Source organism: Lygodium microphyllum, chromosome 7 (assembly GCF_053477565.2).
Source record: "Lygodium microphyllum isolate KBCC chromosome 7, Lygodium_microphyllum_v1.1.10, whole genome shotgun sequence".
Lineage (NCBI taxonomy): Eukaryota > Viridiplantae > Streptophyta > Polypodiopsida > Schizaeales > Lygodiaceae > Lygodium > Lygodium microphyllum.
Window position 1 is genome coordinate 6,588,328 of NC_141141.1, and position 23,757 is coordinate 6,612,084.

The window sequence follows — 23,757 nt, forward strand, 5'->3', positions numbered from 1 at the left end:
AGAGACAAGGGGATTTATGGAATTTTTTGGAATTTTTTTGGATTTATTTCTGAATTTTTACTAATTTTTAATGAATTTTACTCATTTTACATGTAATTTTGAATGAATTTTCAGATTTTAAATTTTTTATAATTTTTTTTAATTTTCACTTTAAAATTATTCCAAATAATTTCAGTAATATTGGTAAATTTTCAAAAACTTTTTTGTACTTTTTTTGAATTTTTGGATTTTTTATGTGTTTTATGTTTATTTTTATGTATTTGCGGGTTGGAAAATAAAAGGCGGTACCCGAGCTACGTGTGAACATAGAAGGATGACTGCGTGTGAATGGCTGACTGCAATACTCCACCGCACTGACAAATTAGAAGCGCGGGTCAGTCTGGTTAATTAGGTTAAGTCTGGTAAATTAGGTTAAGTCTGGTTAGTGTAAGTAATATAAGTTAACTAAGCTAGGGTTAGTCAAGTTAACTATGGATTAAGTAAGTCTAACTAGGGTTAGTTGGGTAACTAGGGTTAGGGTCATCTAGATTAGGTTAACTATGGGTAAGGTAATTAAGTGTGGGTTAGGGTTAATTAATTATGGGTGAGTTAGATTAACTGTGGGTGAGTTCATCTAACTAGGGTTAGTTTATGTTAACTATGGTTAGGTTAACTAACTAGTGTTAAGTTAGTGTAACTAAGGTTAAGTTAATGTTAACTGTGGTTAGGGAGATTAACTAAAGTTAGGTGAACTAACTAAGGTTAGTTAAACTAACTAAGGTCAATGAAACTAACTAAGGTTAGTTAGACTCACTAACCAGGGGTTCCAGGGGAGAAGGAGGAGGAGGAGAGGATCGCTGGTGGCGGTGGCGGCGGGGAGGAGGAGGAGGAAGGAGAAGGGGGAAGAAGAAGGGGAGGAGAAGGAAGGAGGAGGGAGAAGAAGGGGAGGAGGAAGGGGAGGAGAAGGGGAGGAAGAGAAGAGGAAGGGGAGGAAGGGGAGAGGTGGGACGGGTGGTCGAGGCGGCGGGTGCTCCATGACGGGCGGCGACGGTCAGGCGCGTCACGGCGGGCGCAACGACGGCAGGCGCGGCGACGGTCAGGCGCATGCCAGGTGCGGCGACGACATGCGCGTCAGAGAAGAAGACGGCCGAAGGGGGGGGAGAGAAGAAGGAGAAGAAGGAGGAAGATGGTAGGGGGGAGGAGGAGGGAGGAAGAAAGGAGGAGGAAGAAGGGGAAGAGGAAGAAGGAGGAAGAGAAGAGGAAGGGGAGGAAGAAAGGGAGGCCGCGGAGGAGCGCGACAGGTAAGGTAGTTAGGGGTTTTAATTTTTTTAAGTATTATTTTTGTATAATTAAAATTATGTTCTTTGTTTTTTTTCTTTTCTTTTCTTGTGTCTTTGCTTTTGTTTTTGCTGTTATTTGTTTTTTTTTTGCTTGTTTTTTTTGTTTTTGTTTTTTGTTTCTTTTTTTTCCTTTTTTATTTAATTTATTATTTTTGTATCCTTTCTTTTCTTTTCTGTTTGTTTGTTTTCTTTTTTCTTTGGTTGCTTTGTTTTTGTTTTTTTTTTTCTCTTTATGTTTGGAAAAATAAAAATAAAATAAAGAAATAAATGGAAGATGGGTGGGCAAAAAAAACGCACCCTCGTCCCGTGCACATGTGCGGGCGGGAGTAAAAAAATTTGTAGTGATGGGATCAAATGCGGCAGGGATGGCGATGTCGAACCACAGATGCCACGGGGGCATCCTGAGCCGCGTAAACCCAGAAACAGGCGCGTTCACGCACAATACGAGAAACACAGTCACACAAGAAAAAGGAAGAAAATTTAATAAAATCCAAACCATTCGTCGATCGAAAAATTGTAAAAATGAAAAATGTACCAAGAGACGAGGGGAAAATGATGGAAACATGCAACACGGGTTCGGGGGCAAAATCAGGGTGTTCACATGGAAAAAACACAAAAAACAACCCCAAAAACACATGCCTGTATTAACAATGAAGTGTGGAAAGAAGGAAAATTGGGCAAAACAATGTGTCAACCACCCTATCACGGCAAAACACAGTTTCGATTGAGATAGGATGCGCTCACATGGGAAAAACCCCAAAAACAGACCCGAAAATGGACTCGAAAATTAATATGAAAAGAATCGTGCATCGCAATAGAGGACAATAAAAAGAAAAAATATCCAGAAGAAAGGAATTCACAGGGTTGGTGCATCAAAACTCAGTTGGGGGAAATTATGAGGGGTTCATGTGGAAAAAAAACACGAAAATCACACCCGAAAACACTCGAAAAAATTAATAACTAAAAATCCGACAGTCGAAAGGGGGGGAGGAAAAAGGAAAAAGTGGGGAAAGGCTGGTAGGACACGGCTATCAAATTAAACTGGAATTTCGGTGAAAATAGGGTAGGTTCACATGGAAAAATGTGAAAAATAGACACGGAAAAGGACCTGAAAACCCGCAAAAATTAATAATGGATAAATCGTGCATCGGAATGACATGGAGTAAAAAGGAAAAATGTCAGGGATAAATGGTGGGAAAGGGCTAGTATATCAGATTATGGTTTCGAAGCAATGAAGACACGTTCTCATGGAAAACTGTTCAATTTACGAGAATTGCTTCAAAAATTAATAACTTTAGAACCGTCTATCGAAACAGGGGTTGGTAAAAAGGAAAAATAGGATGTTCAAAGGGACGAACACGGCTATAAGGTTGGATGTGATTCTCAGTGAAGGTAGGGTGCGTTCGCATGGAAAAATCACAAAAAAAAGAATAAAGACAAACGGTCAAGGAACAACCCTAAGGATAGGGTGAAATAGAATGGAAGAGTGGAGAAGGGACCCCATCAGGGTAAAATAAAGTCATGGCATGGATGCATAATCAGAACAAGGTATATGCATGGGGGTATGCAACATACACGCATAGGGACACGTCCCCACACTTAAAACCTTAGCATGAAGGGTAAACCGAACAAGAAGGACCTAGCACCACACATTAGACCAACCACAAATGTCCCCACACTTAAGACATGACCGTCACTAAAAAACAGAAGATGTAGGGTTAGAAGAACTTGGCCCATATTGCCGAGGAGGAATGTCGATGATTGAGGTTGCATCTGGTGTCATTGTGTCAGTTGCAGGAGGTAACAAGGTGTCTTCACAGCATACGTCCTTCATGGTAGGGACCTCGCGATAGCAGCCTAGGAGATAGCTGGTTGAAGGAATCGTAGAAAATTGGTTGATGGCAAGGGATATTGCACTCAACTCACGATCACTCAAATGGAATGAAAGAACAGTCACTCATCCCATTACTAACATCACTCGAGGAAATAATGATGAAAACCCATAGCTCACACCCGGTTTAAGAATCAACAAGGGAATGGTACAGAGGGAGTATGCCAGGGTGCACAGTTGCTAGTGCGTCAATGCGTCCAACCCCCCGTCTGGCATAGGTGTAAGGAAAAAGGCTAGGGGAGCCTTGTAGTGCACTGTATAGAACAGAATGGCATGTCCTGTGTTGATGGCACATACCCAACTAGTGGGTGCAGAGAAAAATGAGAACATACCTGACTCCAAGGGTCGTAACATCCCTCAATCCTCACCTCTCGATAATTGATTGAAGAACCACCAGTCACACTCAGCCCACCCTCTGTCTCACACTCTGTTGAAAGATACAAAGGGCAACCCATTCTTGAAACCCCTTGATGTAATCCTCACTGTCACTTGTGCAGAAGTTGTATGCCTTGTGCACTTTTATGGTGCAACTGTGCATCCCGCCCTGTGCCGACATACAATGCAAGAAGGAAGTCCAGGGAGCCTTATGGTGCAGTGCACAGGAATAGATCATGCTTTGTGCATTGAGAGGCCCATCCCGTGCGCGCAACACTCCATTCACACATCTCACCTCTCATTTGATTTGAAGGGAAAAATTGGTCACTCACCCCACCCTTTATCTCACGCTATGTTGATAAATACAAAGGGCAGCCCATACGCACATCCCCATCCTATTAGGATGAAAGCTCGCGTCACTCAAGGGGTTGATGATGAAGATCATGCTAGTTGTTGTTGTCATCAGGATCTTGAGGAGGAGGAGTACCCAGGGAGGCAGCCAACAAATCTCGTACTTTAATGACTTGTAAGAAGAGTCGTCTGTTAAGAAGGGTAGACAGACTGATATTGCAGAGACAACGCATCAAGGGAGGTGGCTTCGAATTACTTGCTGGAAAGGTTCTGATGTTGCTGGTGATGAGTCAGCTATCCTGAACTGCGGTGTGTTGCCACCTTTCCGCCCAAGGGTGTTTCTACCTTTTCTTGGAATGAGGCCTGCTATGACATGGAATTTCTTCCTTTTCTCCCATAATAGTTTTGTTTTTGTTTTCTTTTCTTTTTTTTTCCATTAAGAAAGAGAATACAGGCTTCGGGGCCTTATTAGTCTTGGTCGCTGTTGAAAGAGCGATCCTTAATCCACGACTTCGTGCCAAGATGCTTTTGAATTTCTTTCGGTAGCTTGGAGACAGCATCAGCAACTATCGGAATGTTAAGTTAGGTTTAAAAGTGTCTACGTCTTTTACCATGTCGTAATCTTTGATAGGATCCACAGGCTTCTCTAGCTTGCTGGGGAATGGGGCTACACCCATTTTCATCTTTCCTTTTTCTTCTAGTAATTGCAGCATCGGCACTTCTATTTCTGGAGGTGCTTCTGTATCACCTATCTCCTGGGCCTTTGGTCTTGTCTCTGGGACTGTCTCTGTAACTCTCTATAGCACTACAGTGCTCTGTACTGCACTGTTCTGTTCTGTACTGCTCTGTCCCTCTGTTGGCAAGTGGAACTTCACAGTCTTGGTAGGAGAAATATTTTCATTCTAAACAACTGGTTCCTTCTTCTTGGTGCACGTAACAACGGCAACTTCCAACTCTACCGAATTGGAGGCAGGCTCTTGTATCTTCTGTTAGCTATCAATGCCATTGGCCTTTACAGGGGCTGGACTCGGACAGTCCTTTGCAGTGTGGCCTTCACCTTTGCATCGGCTGCATAAGGGCTTGTAATCCATAGATCGTCTAGGATTTGGACAATTTGGGGAGATATGTCCCTTTTCTCCACACCTGTAACATTCCACCTCCGATCTCTGACCTGTCGGCCTCTGTAACTTTGAGAGGGAAACCTCCTTGGACCAAAATTAGGACCAAATTCCCTAGCCTTTGGTCCAATATCCTGTGTTGTCATTTTGGATTCTAGCAAGTTGAATCTTGCATTTTCATCCTTCTGTCTTCGTTCATGCATCTCTTTCAGAGAGCAAATATCCTCTGTATAATTGTTTCACAAACAATAGGAACAGAAGGCCCCAGGAATGGTCAGTTTTCGAGTACATTCAATGGCTAAATGTCCTGCTTGATGACACTTTCCACACCATGTATTAGAGTGCATCACATCTCTTCCATCTCCCGCAGGAGTGGATATATTGGTGGTATTCACCTTCAGCATCTGTATTTGCTCAGTAATCACATCCAGAAGCTCTTTCTTGATACTTGCAACTGAGTTGGATAAGTAGTCCTTCAGATTTTCACCTCCTGAAGTACTTGTAGTGGGATTTTGGAAAGTTTCTGTAATTATTACATACACTGGTTGGGTCGATCTAGAAGGTCCTCTGTTCTGGTTCTGATTCAAAGCTCCTGTTGAGACTTGGGGTTGTTGATTCCAGTTGGTAGGATTCCACTATTGTTAAGTCACCATTGGAGGAACTGTTTGAGGCCACTGTTGTTGTGGTTGAACCATCATTTGAGGCACTGTGGTCTATGGTGGCCACACTAGATTAGGTGCATTATACTGTGGCACTGTTTGCATCTAGGGATAGAGGTAGGGAACTGTCCCTGGGACTGCATTTGGTGGGTATACCATTCCAGGCATGGGAGGAGGTAAGACTCCTCTTCCTGGAGTCATTGACAGCCTTGCTTCAACTTCTTCATACAATCTTGCACCTTTCACTACAGCTTGCAAATTGACTGGTCTTCTCAATTCCACAAACTTGCAAACTTCTGGTTGTAAGCCCCTGAGAAACACTCATTTCTGGATTCCTTCATCCAAATGATGGTTAGTCCATCTCTTTAGGATAGATTCCATTCGCGATACATAAGCTTCTACTCTTTCTCCAGAGGATTGACTTAGGTTCATGAACTCTCACATCCGCTCTTCAAAACCTTCAATCCTGAATTTAGTGAGAAAGGCCAACTTCAGGTCATCCCATATGCCAAAAGTTCCTGCTTCTTGTCTCTCATACCACTGAAATTCCGTGCCTTTGAAAGTGACGGGGAATATCACTAACCAATGCTCAAGGGTTCTGGCATTGTTAGCCATACATGCTACCATAAATTTTGCTACATGAAGATCAGGGTCTTCATTGTACTCTCCCTTAAAAACTGGCAATGGGACTACATTTGCTGGCCTCATCAATATTTCCAGGACAATTTTGACTAGGAAGGGGACCTTGAATCACTATGGGGACTTCTGTAAAGAGTGCTTTTAGGGAGGCTTCTATTGCGAGCTCGTTCTCAACTTTGATTTTTTCCTTCTCTCTTCTCACATACCTTTGGACTCGTTCTAACTCTTGCCTCTTTATTGCGTCATTCATCAGGGGATTGGCTCCAACCAGTTGGTCTGTACTCAACAGGATAGTATCAGAGAGGGCTTAGTCTCTGGAGGATTCTCTAGCCAACATCTCCTCTACTTCCTTCTTTTCAACATCTCTAAATTCAGCCTTCAAACCACTACAGAGGGGGAGATATTCCATTCTGAAAGTATCAAAACTCAGTCTTCTTAGGATTGTTGTTGTGTCATTATAATAATGCCAGCTTCTAAGGGTTTCAACAGTGTATATTGTGAAAAACACTCTGTCTACCAACTTCTAGTGGGTTGCTAATTGGACAAACAGAAGGTTGTCAGTACACCAAGCATCCCACATATCTTGCTGTTGAGCATCCACGAACAAATTCCAACTCTTTTCCTTCTTGTTTTCGTGAACCTCCCCACTGACCATGACTCCTGAAGCTTCTTCACAATCTTCCACTTGATGATGTCTAGAAACTTCTCAATTAATGCCAAATCTTCCATGGGTGGTCATTCTCTCTATTTCTGCTCTTCAGTTTGTTCCCAAACAGTTTGCCACCAAGATGCAAGTTTCTGCTACTTCAACAGGAAGAGGAAATAGTCCACCACATAGAGCATGCATCATGATGGTGATATGTTTCCGCCATTGTGGGATGAACTTCTTGTGAAAAGTGGCTTTGATAATGAGAATTTCCAACTCTTCAGTGGAAGAAGGAACTTTGCAAACATCCATTGAATTCTCCTCTTCTTGGCAATGCCATTTCCTTGATTTTCAGCCTCTTCTGATGCTTGTTGATGGCAAGTTTCCCCGGCTGCGCATGAAAAACATGGAGCCCCAAGAGGGACACCAAGGAAAATGGGATTCTACTACAAGAAAATATATCTTGTAATATCAACAAGCTTCTATTTCATTCTTTCATCAAAACAAAGGAAACAACAAATCTTCACACAGCATCATAGTAGATATCTCCCACGGATTTGATAAAATCAAGCATAATCTTCAACATCTTCATAGAATCCACCAATATAACAAAGAACACAAAAGAATACACAATCTTTGAATGGAATCAATCACACAGTACTCATATTCAATGTCTTCATAGTTTTCTCTCTCAATCTCTCATATACAGTTACACTGTTTTGATAGAATTGGCTATCTCTGGCTCTCTCTCTCTCTTTCTATCAATAGTACATCATCTCCTCACTAAAATACTCTCATAATAACTCTCAATAATCCTTCTTAGGTCGTGGATGCACCTCCCAAGAGGTATGTCTGATATGAAGAGTCACCAGAGCCACTACAGTGTCTTTTGACATTTCACTACTATCACTATCACTTCAGCCTTCTCTTTAGTCTTCAGCAGCTGCTTCTTCCATTTGTTTTAGCTCTTTTGAACTTAGATTCATCCTTTCCAAAAGTTAGAAAACTTTTCCAAATTCACATATACATTCTACAGAACACTTATAGAAGGTCTACAAAACAGTTGTGGGAGCTTTCACTCAACCGTCAAGACTCTCGGACCGCTTATTGTTTCAAGCGTTCCAAGCCGAGCACTAATGGCTACCTCTCACATAACCGACGCGCCATCCATATCTACAGGTGTAGTGAGATTACCTCCGAGCCGTTCGAGTTACCTCCTCTCCCGCGCACTCCGGTAGCTCCACGATCTAAGTGCAAGCTTCAAGCAAGCTCGATCCTCCCGCTCCAAGCTCCAAGCTCCATTGCCGCGAGCAAGACAAGAGAAGAGAAGAGAAGAGAAGAAGAGAGGAGAAGATGGAGAGCTTCTCCTCCTCGGTCCCTCACCCTCACACACTCACTCCCTCACACTCTCACACTCCCTCTCTCAAGCACAAGCTCAAGCAAGTAAGAAGAAGAAGAAGAAGAAGAAGAAGAAGAAGAAGAAGAGAAGAGCTATTTTTGGCCACACACAAGAATGAGCTTCTCATTCACTTTTCAACTTTATATACAAAACCCTAAATCCCTTTTGGGCAGTCATCTCCTTTTCCTCTTTTTTTACATGGCCGGCCGTAGCCTAGGCCCTTTTTCCCATTGTCCTTCTATCTTCCTAGCTTCCTTTCCACTGCCCGTCTACATTTACAAATTGCACGGGTGAGAGCCCAGCGCTCCTTGAATTAAACCATGATGTGCTTGCACTCTTTTACAAAAGTTTTGACTTGCGCTTTTCCTTGTGCGCCTTTCTCCCTTATTTAGGACTCTTCTCCTTGCGCATCTTTATCTTCCATTTCTCTTTGCCTTGGCCTTTGTCTTTGTCTTTTGCTTTAGCTTTTCCGGATTTTCCACCTTTGTTCGTTTGAGGGTTAACAACAGTACAATACAATACCAGAGTAGCTACAGTATAGTTACAATACAAAGACAGAGCAGAGACAGAGGCTCTGCACAGAAGGTCTAGAGAGGGTCATCAGAACCTCATAATTCATACTCAAACCATTCCAAACTATCAAAAACTATTCAATGAGCTTCCAAAAGATCTCAATCTTCATCAATCATCAATACATGCTTCATACAGAAGACAATCAAAACAAAATACAAGCTATACAAAAGGTATACATAACCAATCAGAACCTCAACAGAACCTATCAGAACATCATAGAGCTTCATATCTCCACTAGGAATAATCATGAACTTTCAAAACATAATCAATATCATCCAAAAAACTCTCAAATACTTCCATTAACAACCATACACTACTCTAAATCCATCAAAAATCAATCATTCACACCTCAAAAACAACAAAAATTAGTCAAAAATTCAGTCTTTTTCCACTCTCAACACGACTGGTCCAACTCTGCGAGTTGACTTGTCCGATTCTATTTGGGTGTGTTCGACTGGGCTCAAAGTGGTCCAAATGGCATGTCCAAGTGGGATTGTCGACTGAACACAGGATCTGACTGACCGTGGTTTCGGTCTGACTTAGACGGGTCCGATTTTACTAGTCGGACGGTCCAACTGGTTCCGACTCTGGGAGTCAAACATAGATTGATAGCCGCAACCCTGAATGCTGGTGTGATCGATGCTAGAGATCCTCAGGGCTCACCACCTAACCTATAACCCTCTAGAACCAATGATTAGAACACGAGGAAGGCTTGGAGGTATCTGGAATACAAGATCGGGCTCGAAATAAGCATGCTCGATTTGTTCTGTACCTGCAACTCTCTCCCTCTCTCTCAAGCTCTCTCTTTCACACTAGAGTATAGAAGTGAGCTCTTCCTTGGCCTCTTGGGTAATAAACCCTTCCTCAACTAAGGCTCCAACCTCTCCAATCACTCTCCTAGTGATGTAAATCCTTCCAGCACTCTTTTTCCCTAATCTATGCTCTGTTTTGGCATGTTTCACAGCAGCAAAACCCTACAATTTTCCTGCAAGTTATTGGTCCTAATCTACTCTAAATGGAGCAAAAATTCAAAACAAAAGACTAAAATTGTTCCTCCTACTTTCCTAATCATCAATACCACAAAATACTTACTTATTTCAAAGATTAAACTTCCAAATCTCCTACCTACAAAGAGCATTGGAACCCTACTTCGACGCTCAATTCGAAGCATGCAAGCACTCAAACTTGAATCCATTGGTCCCGGCAACGAAACTAAAATGTAATGGGAGCTCACACTCAACCACCAAGACCCACGGACCGCTTCTTCCTTCAAGTGTTTCAAGCAGCACTAATGGCTACCTCTCACATAGCCGCTACGCTATCCCTCTCTACGAGTGTAGTGAGTTTATCACCGTGATGCCCAATTGAGTGCCCTCCTCCTTCAAGCACACGGATAGCTCCACAATTCATGATACGAGCTCAAGCAACCTCAAGCCTCCATCTCCAAGCATTATCCTCCATAGCCATGCCCGAGACAAGAGAAGGGAAGAGAAGAGAAGAGAAGAAGAAGAGAGAAGATGATGGAGGGCTTCACATCCAAGATCCCTCACCCTCATTCACTCACACTCCCTCCCTCAAGCACTCACAAGCAAGCAAGAGAAGAGAAGGAGAGAAGAAGAAGAGTCCACTTTGCCACACACCAAGAATGAGCTTCTCATTGACTTTTTGAGTTTATATGCAAATCCCTTATCCCTTTGGGTACCCATCCCCTTTTTTTTCATGACTGGCCATTATGGCAAGGTTATATTTTCCCATTCCCTTCTAGTTGCCATTCCTCTTTACCTATGTCCTTCTACCCTTTACAATTTGCACAGGAGGGAGCATGGTGCTCTTTTACAAAAGTTTTATGGGTGCTTTGCATTTAAAAATGTGTTTTTACATTTGGCTTAGCTTTTGAGGCCACCCTTGCTCTTTTTGGCCATTTCCCTTCCTGCTCCTTCCATTGTGTCCTTGGGAGTTTTCTTGGACTTCTTTTTCTCTGTCTCAAACTGGGGTTAACATGGGGATTTTAGATTAAAATGTGCCATGAGCAAATTAATCCTAAACTACAAAAGTAACCCTTTGTTACCTTCATATTTCTAAATCCAAGAAACTTCATATACCATCAATGATCAACCCTCCCCCGTCATTACTATGCAAGTGTATTTGGACTTACATATATTCATGATTCTGAACTAAGATTCATAACTCATCCTAATAAAACCAAATAAAAATAAACTTATCTGTGAGTTGATGAAAGACGTAATGATCCAAAGTAGAATGGAATTTACAAGGCACTTGGGGTCCATATCCTTGTAAGCATTGTGGATTGGATGTTGCTTTGTTGGTTGGAGTTGCTAGTATGTGCTACATATCCTCATGTTGTTATCTTGAGCTTTTGATTGCAATAGTATTTCCACAAGACTCCAAGGTATGCATACACAATTTGGCCTTCCGATCTTTGCTAGGAAACCTCCTCACATATCACTTTCTCTCTATCTCTCTTTGCTTCTCCTCTCTCTCTCTCTCTCTCTCCATGTCTATGTCTATGACTATGTCTCTCTCCTTCTCTTATCCTCCCTTATCTTCTTTTCTCTCCCTCTCCTTCTCTTTTACTCCTTTGCTTTCTCCACTCCTCCTCTCTCTTCTTCTTTTCTTCCCTTCTTCCACTCTTCCACCCTCTTCTTCTTATCTCCTATTCTTCCACTCCTCCTCTCTCTTCTTTCTCTCTTCTACTCTTGCTATCTCCTCCTCCTTCTACTTCACCCCTCCTCCTCCTCCTCCTCGTCTCTCTCTCTCCATATATATATATATATTAGCACCAACAACTTGCACCTTGGTTTAAGGAAACTCCCCTACCAAACCTTAGCTAAATGCTATGCTTGTTTGTCTTTTCTATCTTTGCTAGGTGACCTCCTCATGTATCACTTTCTCTCTATCCCTTTTTACTTCTCTTCCTCTCTCTCCCCCCTCTCTATCCTTTCTCCTCCTCCTCCTCCCTCTCTCTCTCTCTCTCTCTCTCTCTCTCTCTCTCTCTCTCTCTCTCTCTCTCTCTCTATTCTTTTTTCCTCCTCTTCCTCCACTCCTCCTCTCTCTTTCTCTTTTCTTCCCTTCTTTCACTCTTCCACCCTCTTCTTATCTCCTATTCTTCCACTCATCCTTTCTCTTATTCTACTCTCCCTTGTAAAATATTACACGGCGCAGCGAACAGAAGCTGAGAAAGAGATAGAGAGTACACAACAGATAAGAGGAGAATCAGTAGATTCTTTAACTTCAAACAACTGATACAAAGATGGCTCTATCCACCCGTACGCTTCCACTGTGTGAAGCTTAGATGGCGATCTAGACAGAAGATAGGTGAAGAGCTTAAGGCTAGCTGGAATAACAACTCTGACTGGGTGAAAGATGAGTGAAAGATGGCTACGAAGGGGTTTAGCTTTTATAGCCCGCGAAGGTCGTTAGGTCAGCTTGCTGACGACCTACCATATGAGCCTCCACTAGTCGGCCAGGGAATATTCCAGGGAATATTCCCTTTACCCACGGCCCCCAGACCCCACAATAGGGGCCCCTTTTAACTCTCTTACACCGCAACTCGATGCAATGTGCCTCGAGTTGCTACCAGCTTAACCACTCTGTCTAACCCAAAGTTTAGACCCACAACAGTCACCTTTTTGCCATCCGATCACATAGACCTCATCTGATATACAAGTCAGGACTCAACCAATGTCCGGGCTCACATTTGGCTTCTCCTCATAATGGGGGCCTTACAACTTTGAGCACCATGGATCATTGGTAGCACCTAATGAGGGTGGGGCATTAATCATATCTAACATCCCTATCTCCTCCTTCTACTCTTCCTCCTCCCTCTCACTCGCTCTATCTCCCCCCTCACTCACTCTGTGTGTGTGTGTGTGTGTGTGTGTGTGTGTGTGTGTGTGTGTGTGTGTGTGTGTGTGTGTGTGTGTGTGTGTGTGTGTGTGTGTGTGTGTGTGTGTGTGTGTGTGTGTGTGTGTGTGTGTGTGTGTGTGTGCGCACGCGTGCGTGCGCGTGTGCGTGTGTGTGCATGCGTGCGCACGTGTGCGTGCAACAACTAGCACCTTGGCTTAAGAAAAGCTCCCCTACCAAGCTAAGGCTTTTATAAGCCTTAACTAAAGGCTATCCTTGTGCCATGGCCATCATTAATCGCACGCCTCCTTCTTGATAGTAATGACCTTAGTGTGGTGGTAGCATGGCAACTTGGAAGGTATTAGTAAGAGGGATATGATAAGTAGTGATGATGATGCACAATTCGATGGTGGTTGATGGCAACGAGGCATCAAGCACATTGATGGTGATGAGCTCAAGGAGAGGATGGCAATGTATGATCAGCATTGAGGCCAGTTCATTTTTATTCTTTTTCATGCTTTTTCATTTATATACTAAGGCTTAAAACCTTTAAACTCAACCCCTACTAATTCTTGTTCACATGGAGGGGAGGGGGGAACATTACTCAACGAGTATATGCTTTAAAAAACCCTTCCTTTCTTTCATGCATGCTTAACTACATGATGCTTTACTACTGCTCACATACTTAAGGCATCGACCCCTCTATCTCATACTATCATAGGTAGACACAAAATATGTACTCATCTTAGACATACCAAATTATTAGAAAATGAAACTTCCTAGTATGCAAAATTTGATTTCTTAAGCTCGATGTTATTATTAGACACAATGGTCGCTATCTTTGTGCTATCAAATTATTTTTTTCTTGTAATAAATTGGGGTTTTTCATTATGTCTAATGTTTTATGGATGTAAATTGATGTGTTTCATGTTCAAAGACTCTCCTAATTTTCTCTTATTTATTTTTATTTTTTAGCATGTATTTTGTATTTCAAAATATTTTTCTTATTTTTAGACCATTTTTCACATGAAAAAGAAAGACTATTCAAATTAGACTAGAAATCAATATGAAATCAAATAATTTAATTATATTTGATCCATGAGGATATAGCAAATCATTTCATAACCAAACTATGCATCAAATTTACCATCTTACATGTTCAACTCAAAATTGTTAAAACACACATGTGAGGATATTAACAGTCCAAGGCTATTGGCACGTCTAACAATTGTTAATGCACTTTATGGGCTACAATACACCTTAGAAACATGCTCTAATGCTTGGTTTTCTCCCATGGTTTTCGTCCATCACGCCTCTCTCACTCTCGCTTCCCCATCTCCCTTTTCTCATATGAACACACATTTGTGGCTATGGAGGAAAAGAAGAAAGATTGCATTTTTTAAGAGAGAAAGATTGAAAAACTTAGATTTTGATATACTTCATAATACCCTACAGGAATGGTATCATCATGTAGAGGATGAAGAGTAGGCTTCATTTCTATATTCACATGCTTGATTTGGTGCAGCAACATATGAGAAGAAGAAGCAAAACATCATCTCTCTTTTTTCCTTTCATGCTATCTATCTCTCCATTATCTTCTTTTTCGTGCCACTCTTCATTTTTTAAGGTGTCCCCTTTAGTCTTGCAGTTATACTTTTTAAATTTTTTCTCAAAACTATTCCATTTAAATGTCTTATGGATTATGCCACCCCCTCCCTACAAATAAAGATATTTTGACATGAGTTTTTACTCCAAATGTGTAGAATTCATAAAAATATAATGGCTAGACACTCCTTCACTATCCATAAGGTTGTTTATATACTCCTCACTACTTTTGACCTTTAAAATTTTACATGTCTTCCACCTTGTGAAACAGATTTTATTTGAACCTTCTTTCTTCATTTTTCGCTCCAAATGAGTTGCAAAACCTTTAAATTCACATGAAGAATATGTAATGTCCCCATTACTTAGTTTATTTTAATAAACAATGTACGTATACATTCCAAAGAAAATTGATTTGTGTTGCACGTCCACACATGGAAAAAAAAACTGTAGAATCTCTATAGGATTTATAGGAAGTGGGATTGGTTTACTAGAATAGTCTAAAATCTCTAGTATCATGTTTATATAACTTAATTCTCACTTTAGATGGATCCAAATATATACTGTGACTTTTTTGAAGGGAATAAGTCGCCCAAGACAAAAGATGGATAAAAATAACGTGATTTATGAAAATTATTATTTTTGCCTATTTTTGATGGATTTTCGCAATTTTGCCATCATTGACTTGTTAACTAGATGTGTTTTGATTGTTTAAAGTATCCAAAAAACTATATTTGGAGTTCATACGATGAAGTTATGATCCAAACAATTTGTAGGGCAGAAAAAAAAGAAATATTTTTCATCAATGATGTCATAAAAAATGCCAAAAAGTAGGCGCCCTCTCTTTACTCCTCCCCCCTCTCACTACTATATAAACAGGGGTAGAGCATCACGTAACAGACACACAATGACCACGAGAAGTCTCTTTGCTACTATTGATGCGATGAAGCTCTAATGTAATCAGCCTCTCTCTCCCTCTCTCTCTCTCTCCAACCCTACACGAAAGCACTGCCCGAACCTGTCAAGCTTCTTCCATGGCTCCCATGAGACGAGGAGCAACAAGAGCAATCTTGACAAGGACGAGATGCTGATCGAGAAGGAAGAGCAACTATGTGCAATCTTGATGAAGATGAGATGCTGATCGAGAAGGAAGAGCGACAACATGCAATCTTGACGAGGACGAGACGATGATCGAGAAGGAAGAGCGACAACATGCAATCCTGATGGGACGAGACTCTGATGGAGAAGGAGGAGACTCTATTCCATGAGACGGGGAGCGACAAGGGCAATCCTGATGATCAAGAAAGAGGAGACTCTATTCCATGAGATGAAGAGACAACATTCCATTCAACCCAAGGAAAGGGATATGCTGAAGGTCTCTCATCCTCTTCTACTCTGATCCAAGAATAGAGGACACTAAAGAACTCTATCCTATTCTATCATACCTCTACTCTTGTCTCTATTCCGTCATGGTCCTGAAGAGAAAGAATTCAAAAGCAGAAATCACGAATGACTCTACTAACATGGAAGCAACAGTTCGAGTTGTGAGCACGAGAGTCACTAATAGAGTCACGGGCTCGAATAACAACAATTTACCAATGCTGGTACCACAAGTTTTTTTCCTAAAAAAGTTATATCCAAATTCAATAGAAATAAAATAAGCCTCTTGAGAAATATTGACTTAAAGCTAAGAAACTTTGTTACAATAACTAGGAAGTTAGAGACCCCAAAATCTAGATATCCCTAGTTAAATTCCAAGGGAAGGATTTCATTATGTGAAACTCAAGTGTCGATTGCTACCAGATTAAGCATCACTTGAAAGTTGCATGATTGATTGAAGTCATAACTTCTTGAAGACATCGAGCTTGTTTGTGATTTTCTACATTAGATCTTGATTGAATTAAGTATTGGAACAGATAAAAATTGAGGAGCCCTGTACCTCCCCCAAAGATAGATGTTGAATTCCCATACCAAGAGGGGATGTTTTTATTGCCACGGAAGCACACGGCTTCGATGGCGAGAGATCTCCCAATAGGGATTGCTAAGTAGGAGGTGGAAAGGTGCAAGGGGGGCTCTGGCTAGTAAATCCTTTTTCGCACCTAGGAACTACCTGGTCACTGGTATGACCCGAGTTCTACTTGGGACACCTATGAATGCTAGCTATAGGTGGATTTGATATTGGTGAGGTGCAGGTGCACGGAATGAGGTAGCACGTGATGTGTAGATGCACCGGATGAGGCAGCACATGAAATTGTAATTTTTCTCATGTGTACGAGTGGGAGAACACACATTATGGAATATAATCAATGAACTTGTTTTATTTTGATTGTATGTCCATGAGTAAATTAGGTAAACAAACAACTGTGTATAAAAGGATTTTAATTAATGAAGTTGTTTTTATATGTTTCACTTAATGTGGTAGGTAATTAGATAACTAAGAACTTCCATAGAGAGAAGTAGGTGGATGGATTTGCGACGAATCCGGTCTTATGGCAGGGTGGTCTCGGTTAGCCAAGAGGTTTCCCCAAAAACAAACGCTAGAAAGAAACTCTAGGAAGGACCGATTCGCTAACTTACTTAGGGTTTGGTTTCAGAACCTGAACTGTGAATTATCTTAGGGAAAAGGTACGGCAGCTGTGCCAGAGCACTACAAAGGATTTCATAAATCCTTAGTCTGCTATTGGAAAAAAGTGTTGTACTCCATGAACCAAGGGTAATGGCAGTTGCTCCTTCCGGACAAGAAGCCTCTCAAAGGACACCTCCGAATATGAGTTAGTGTTGATAGGTGACTATTAGGTCAATTAGGAACCTTCAGGTCGGTCCTTGATGGGTAATGGCAGGACGCTTCCCTTGCGAGGTAGACCTAGGGTTAACTAGTTGGACAAAATCCAATCATTCTAGTTAGAGTATGGATGGCAACAGTTGGAAGATAAACTCTATGTGACTACTAAAACATTACTCGTCACGTAATCAAAGGCGGGTACATTACAAGTGGTATCAGAGTGAAAAGAAATCAAAAACTTGGTAATTGTAGCCTGAGAGTTGTTTTTCCCTTCTCTTGCTAACATATGTTTTTCTCTTACCCAGAGAGACAAAGATTGGGAGCGATTCCTAGTCTTCCAAGCAATGTTTACATCAGCAATGCATTCTATGGATTATGGATGGAGAATGCAAGTGATGCGGATTCTGGATCGCATCTACGATCCTTCTCCACTATACTAGGAAAGGCGATAGATGATAAGTGGTGGAATTTGTTATATTGATGCAAGCCGTCTTGCCTTCCTTCAGAACAATTTGAAGAGGATAAGATGGATGGAAAACCTTAAAGTCGTGAAGGTTTATTTATTCCATGAAGGCAGAGTTAATTCAACTTTATTCACTAGAGGTTGGGAGGTTAAACTAAATCAATATATTTACGAGGAAGTGACAAAGGTCATCCTAGCAGACCGAATTGTAGTTTTTAGTCATTCTAAATGCCGCAATTACATTAAAGATGGACTTCCTAATCTTCCTTTAAAGTATCAATTTTTAGATATTCATTCTTCAAAGCCCAGTGGATGTATCCAAATACCATGCCTAGATTGTATTAGAGAAATCTTCTCTCCCAAATAACCAGTCATCTCAAAAATAAACCATGTATTTATTCCCTACAACAAAAGAAATTATTTTGTCTATCCATTGAATATGAAATCGGTTACCATTCTAGAAATTAAGAATTACGAGTCAGTAGATATATCAAAAATCCATGGTTAGATTCCTTAAGTTCATTCAAAAAAACTCTATCATGATGCAACTTTCTTTGAAAATTTAATATAAAGCATTTCTATCCTTCTGAAATGATTTCTCTTTGAAAAGATACAAGCAAATTGTATGATACCACAGGAAGTTGTTCCTACCCTTAATGCTGCTGAGATCCAAGAAAAGAAGTTCCTGCTTAAGCAAATCAAACCACCTAAGTTTGATGTTCAAGGCAAAAACATTGAGGTTGAAGCAGAAATATGGGTTGAGTCCATGGAAGATTATTTCATTGCTGCTGGAATTACCCCAGCTAATCAAGCAATGATTGCAAGTTAAAGCTAACAGGAGAAGCCCGAATTTGGTGGAAACAATGGTATAAAGACTAAGGAATCTCCAAAGCATTTGTTAGTTGGGACCTATTAAAGGATGCAATGCGAGGCTGATATCTTCCGCCAACATACCGCACACAAAAGATGAATGAATTATTTGTTCTAAAGCAACTTGGAATGACACTAGAAGCCTATTACTCAAAGTTTGTAACACTTTTCAAGTATGCGTCGTCTATGAACATTGTGCAGCAAGTATCCAAGTTTTGCCATGGATTGGATGATCCCTTGAGCACACGGTTTGAAGCAATGCATCTATTTGACCTCCAAGATGCATTGATAAGAGCAAGACCGATTGTACAGGAACTCCAGTCCAAACCAAGAAGTGATAAGCCTTGGAATAATAAGTTCCAAAATAGAAATATAACTAGGGGCTATGCAAAAAGAGCCCAAGGTCAATTCCAATCTGCTAATAACAAGAAGGCTAAGACATCGGCGGTGGAGAACTTTACTAGTGGTAATAAGGACACTTTCAGGTGCTATTATTGTAGCAAACCTAGCCACATCCAAAGGTGATGCCCAAAACTCGGATAGAATGAATGCCAAAGCAAGTTCTGTAATGACCAGAGCAATAGCCATAGCTAGAGGAAGAGTTGTCGACATAACCCTCAAGGAAGTAGAAGATGATGAAGGGCCCACCTTGGAAACCAACATGGAAAGAGTAAGAGTTCACGCCTCTCTCAACAAAAAGGGACCAAATCGACAATTCTCAGTAATTCAAATACCATCAACCTATAACGGTAAACCCTTTAAAATTTTGATTGATTGTGGATGCACACATTTATTCATATCACCAAGGTGTGCTAAAAAACTAGGCATAGACACAATGCATGCACTTGGGCTAATAGTTGAGTTAGCTAATGGAAAAGAAGTTTCCTCAACACAACAGACAAGTAAGGTGGAGTTTAATCTAGGTGGCAACCAGACCAACATGAAATTTAGAGTGATAAACCTTGGAACCTATGAATGCCTGTTAGGAATGGATTGGTTCATTCCCAATGACTCTCATATTCATTGTGAAAAGGGCCAAGTCACATTCTTGAATCTTATAGGACAACAAGTGACCACACAAGGAGAAGTAGGAAAACCAAAGATTCAATTAGCGAAAGCTTCTCAAATTGCTAAAGGTTTAAGAAAAGGCTCACCTATATACCTAATCAAATTAAATAAGACTGAACAAGATAAAGAAGCCAAAGATGAACCGTCGTGGCTTAGGAAATATGCTGATGTATTTCCTGAAGAATTAACCAAACTTCCACCACAAAGAGAAGTTGACCATGAAATCAAGCTAGTACCAGGAGCTGCACCAGTTGCAAGGAGACCATATCGAATGTCCATTCTGAAAGCCATAGAACTAAAGGAACAACTCAAACAACTCTTAGATCAGGGATATATTAGATCCAGTAACTCACCCTGGGGAGCTCCGATGTTATTTCAAAAAAAAAGAATGGGACTCTCTGTCTCTGCATTGACTATCGAGGGCTAAATCAGGTAACAATAAAAAATAAATATCCGATTCCAAGGATCGACGAACTACTTGATCGACTACAAGGAGCAAAGATTTTCTCCAAGATTGATCTCAGATCAAGGTATTACCAAATCAGAATCAAGTAAGAAGATATCCCAAAAACCGCTTTTAGCACAAGGTACGATCATTACGAGTTTATCGTAATGTCATTTGGAATAACCAACGCCCCTGCTACCTTCAATAGATTAATGCAAGATATATTCAGACATTTTCTTGATGATTTCGTCATTGTATTCTTTGACAACATCTTAACATATTCCAAGGATGAAGGAAGTCACGAGTCACAACTGCGGACAGTTCTTGAGACAATTCGGTCTCACAAGCTATATGTTAAGAAGAAGAAGTGTGCATTCTTCAAGAAGCAAATCGAGTATTTAGGGTTTATAGTTTCAATAGAGGAAATTTCAGTAGATATGGCCAAGGTCAAGGATGTACAACGCTGGCTGCCTCTAACTACTGTAAGTGAAGTTCGTAGATTTTTGGGTTTAACAGGATGGTAACGGGTCTTTATCAAGAATTATGCCTTGATTGTTGCACTCCTCACCAACCTACTCAAGAAGCAGGTTGCCATTAAATGGACCCAAGTTGAACACTCTAGTTTTGACATGCTTAAGCTAAGTCTAGTCATAGCCCTGATCCTCAAACTACCCGATCTTAACAAAAATTCAGAATAAAGAACAAAATTCTAAGCTTAAGACAAAGTATCTTAACTTCTCTATTGACGAAGGGCTTGTCTACTTCAGGACAAGATTATGTATTCCTTCAAGTCAAGATCTTAAGAAGAAGATATTATGGGAAGCTCATGATTCCCCATTTTCAAGACATCCTGGCAATGCCAAAACTCTCAATGCAGTTAGGAAAAACATTCATTGGGAAAAGCTCAAAAGTGACGTACTTAAATATGTAATCAAATGCTTGAGTTTCCAATGAATAAAAGCTGAACGAGTTAAGCTGCTAGGAAAGCTACAACCACTTGATATTCCTCAGATGAAATGGGAATTCATTAGTATGGATTTTGTAGTTGAATTACCCTCAGTTCAAGGAGGATACAACTCGATCATGGTAATTGTGGACATGTTGAGTAAGGTTACCCATCTTATTCTGATCAAAACCAACTACAAAGCCTCAGATTTTGCTAGGTTATTTGTCAAATAAATCTTTACACTTCATGGACTACCAAAGAGAATTATCAGCAATCATGATTCTCTATTCATTTCGCATTTTTGAAAGGGATTATTTGAAGCTCTCGATACACAGCTTTGTTTTAGTACAGCTTATCATCCTCAAACTGATGGGCAAACAGAGCATGTAAATCAGGTCATTGAAAACATACTTAGGGCTTTGGTGGAATTTGCTTACAATGCGTACTATCATCAAAGCATTCAAATGACCCCATTTCAAGCTCTATATGGACAAGAATGCCTAACCCCACTAAAATTCTCTGACCCTACCTTGAAGGTTGAAGCTTCTAAGAAGATGCTTGAAGAGATGGACAAACAAGTCAAAACCATCAAGCAAGATATGCAAGCTGCCAAGTATCGGCAGAAAGCCTATGCTGACCTAGTGAGAGCGGAATTTTGGTGCCGAGAAGTGCTTAAAAATAGCTAAAAATTATGAATATCAAGGGAAAAATATTCAATGTCAAAGGCGGCGGCTCGATCTAGGACGATTTTAAGCACCAAAGTGCTTTAAAGGCGCCCGAGCGACACTTGTTGATTTTTCATAATTTTTCAGACAGTCGTGCGGGTTGACATGAGTTATTGGCCAATGCGGGATGCCGAGCCGGACGCCCAGGATTTTTCAGAGCTCAATTCTGAGTCCGGACGGGGAAATGGCCAAGAATTGGTCAAGATTTGAAGAGGTGGACATGAGTTGGGCCAAATGGTAAGTGATCCTTGGGGTCTTGGGAGGCATTTTATGCCACACAAAATCATGGAATGAAGATGGAGGCAAAAAAACCGTGAAGAAGAAGAAGAGAAGATGTGCCCGAAAAATGCGCCATGTGGGAGGATGAGGGAGATGGGGGGCTGCAAGCAACCCACCCAACTGATCATTGGCCTTGTCTTCCTTCTCCCTGCTGGTCATATCGCTGCCTCTCGCCTGTCAAATGGTGGCCTGAATGCTGAGATAGAAATCTAGTCTTTCTCTCTCCTCCCTTTCTCTCCCCTAAAGGCAGATTCATGTGGTGAAGAGGAAGAAGAAGAATGGATGATGGATGCTTGTCCAATGAAGACCGGATTGCTCCATGGTGTAAGAAGATTGAATATTGCTGATTGTGGACTGTCATGAGCAGTAATGGTGGCTGGAAATCAGTCCCGAGATATGGCAAATAAAAACCCGCAACCCGCAAAGAACGGTAATCTCATTTTTACAAAGGAAAATGGTGTTTTTATGCAATTTGCTTCATGAATTCTTGTTCCCATGAGATGATTATGCATTATAATGTTGTTTTCAACGTCTTTCAACTGTTTATGCTCAAAAAATCAGAAAATCATAAGTGTTGTGGATGAAATTAGTAGTGAAAAACCCCTAAATATGCAAAATAGGGGGAAATTGGGTGTTTTTGAGATATCAATGGAAAATATCATAAGACACACCAACTAAACTTGTCTTTTTGCTGCAAATGAACCTAAGGGCCACAGCCCATAACTCATTTTGAATTTTCAGTCATTAAATATTGCAAAAAATACAAGAAAAATAGGAAAAATAAGGGAAAAATAGGGGGAAAATGGATTTTGAGTGCCGAAAATTAAGGAAAAATAAGAACCATGTTTGTGGATGTATGGGGGGTCTGAAGTATGAGATTTAGCCTCAGGTCAGCCCTACCTCTATGTTTTAGTGGGTTTTTATGGCTTTTATACAATAAAAATGTGAAAAATGAACCCTGAACCTATGCAATATGCACAACCTAAACGGGTGAGGGGTTGGAGTGTATGAAAAGCGTGTAAATGTTGAATGAAATGATGAAAATCTTGCTGGTTTTTTATGCATACCATATAGATTGGAAGATATTTAAAGATTAAGAACCTAGTAGCACGAGGGTTTCTCGGTGCTAGGTTCATGCAACGCCGCATACGAGTGATAGAGAAATCCATTGAAAGAAATGTTTTCCACATGTGCACCAATGCTGATTTTATTAATTGTTTGAGCACGTGGACATTCACAATTTGCATGAAGCATGAAATTTAAAATGTATCAGATAATACCTCTTGGATGCATAGCAATTGCTTTTTAGAGGAATATGACCAACGTTGAGTGAGTAAGGTTGTCCAAGCTATAGGCTAGGCATTGGGTATAAGGGAAAGTAAAGTGAGGAAGCATGGTACATCTCCTGGAAATACGCGAATCATAAAAGAGAGAAGTTTGTGTGCGTATGTTATATATATGTTTAGCAACGCATCGAGGGGCCAATCCCCAAGGTGTAGGAGAGTCGCAGTGAGGTAGCGACAGTCAGCCGTGGGAGGACCTCCTATGTTTGTACTTCGTGCCATTTGGCAATGTGCTAGGGACTCCCTCTGAGGAGTGTTAATTGGGTTAGAGTTGGACTACGAGACGTGATATAAACGCAAGATGTTAGGAATATGATGTATGTGTCATCCACGCTCCTGGCCGCGAGGCCGTGGGGTTGTTGAGCGCATGATAGAGGTCCGGCTAGTGCATGAGCCAGTG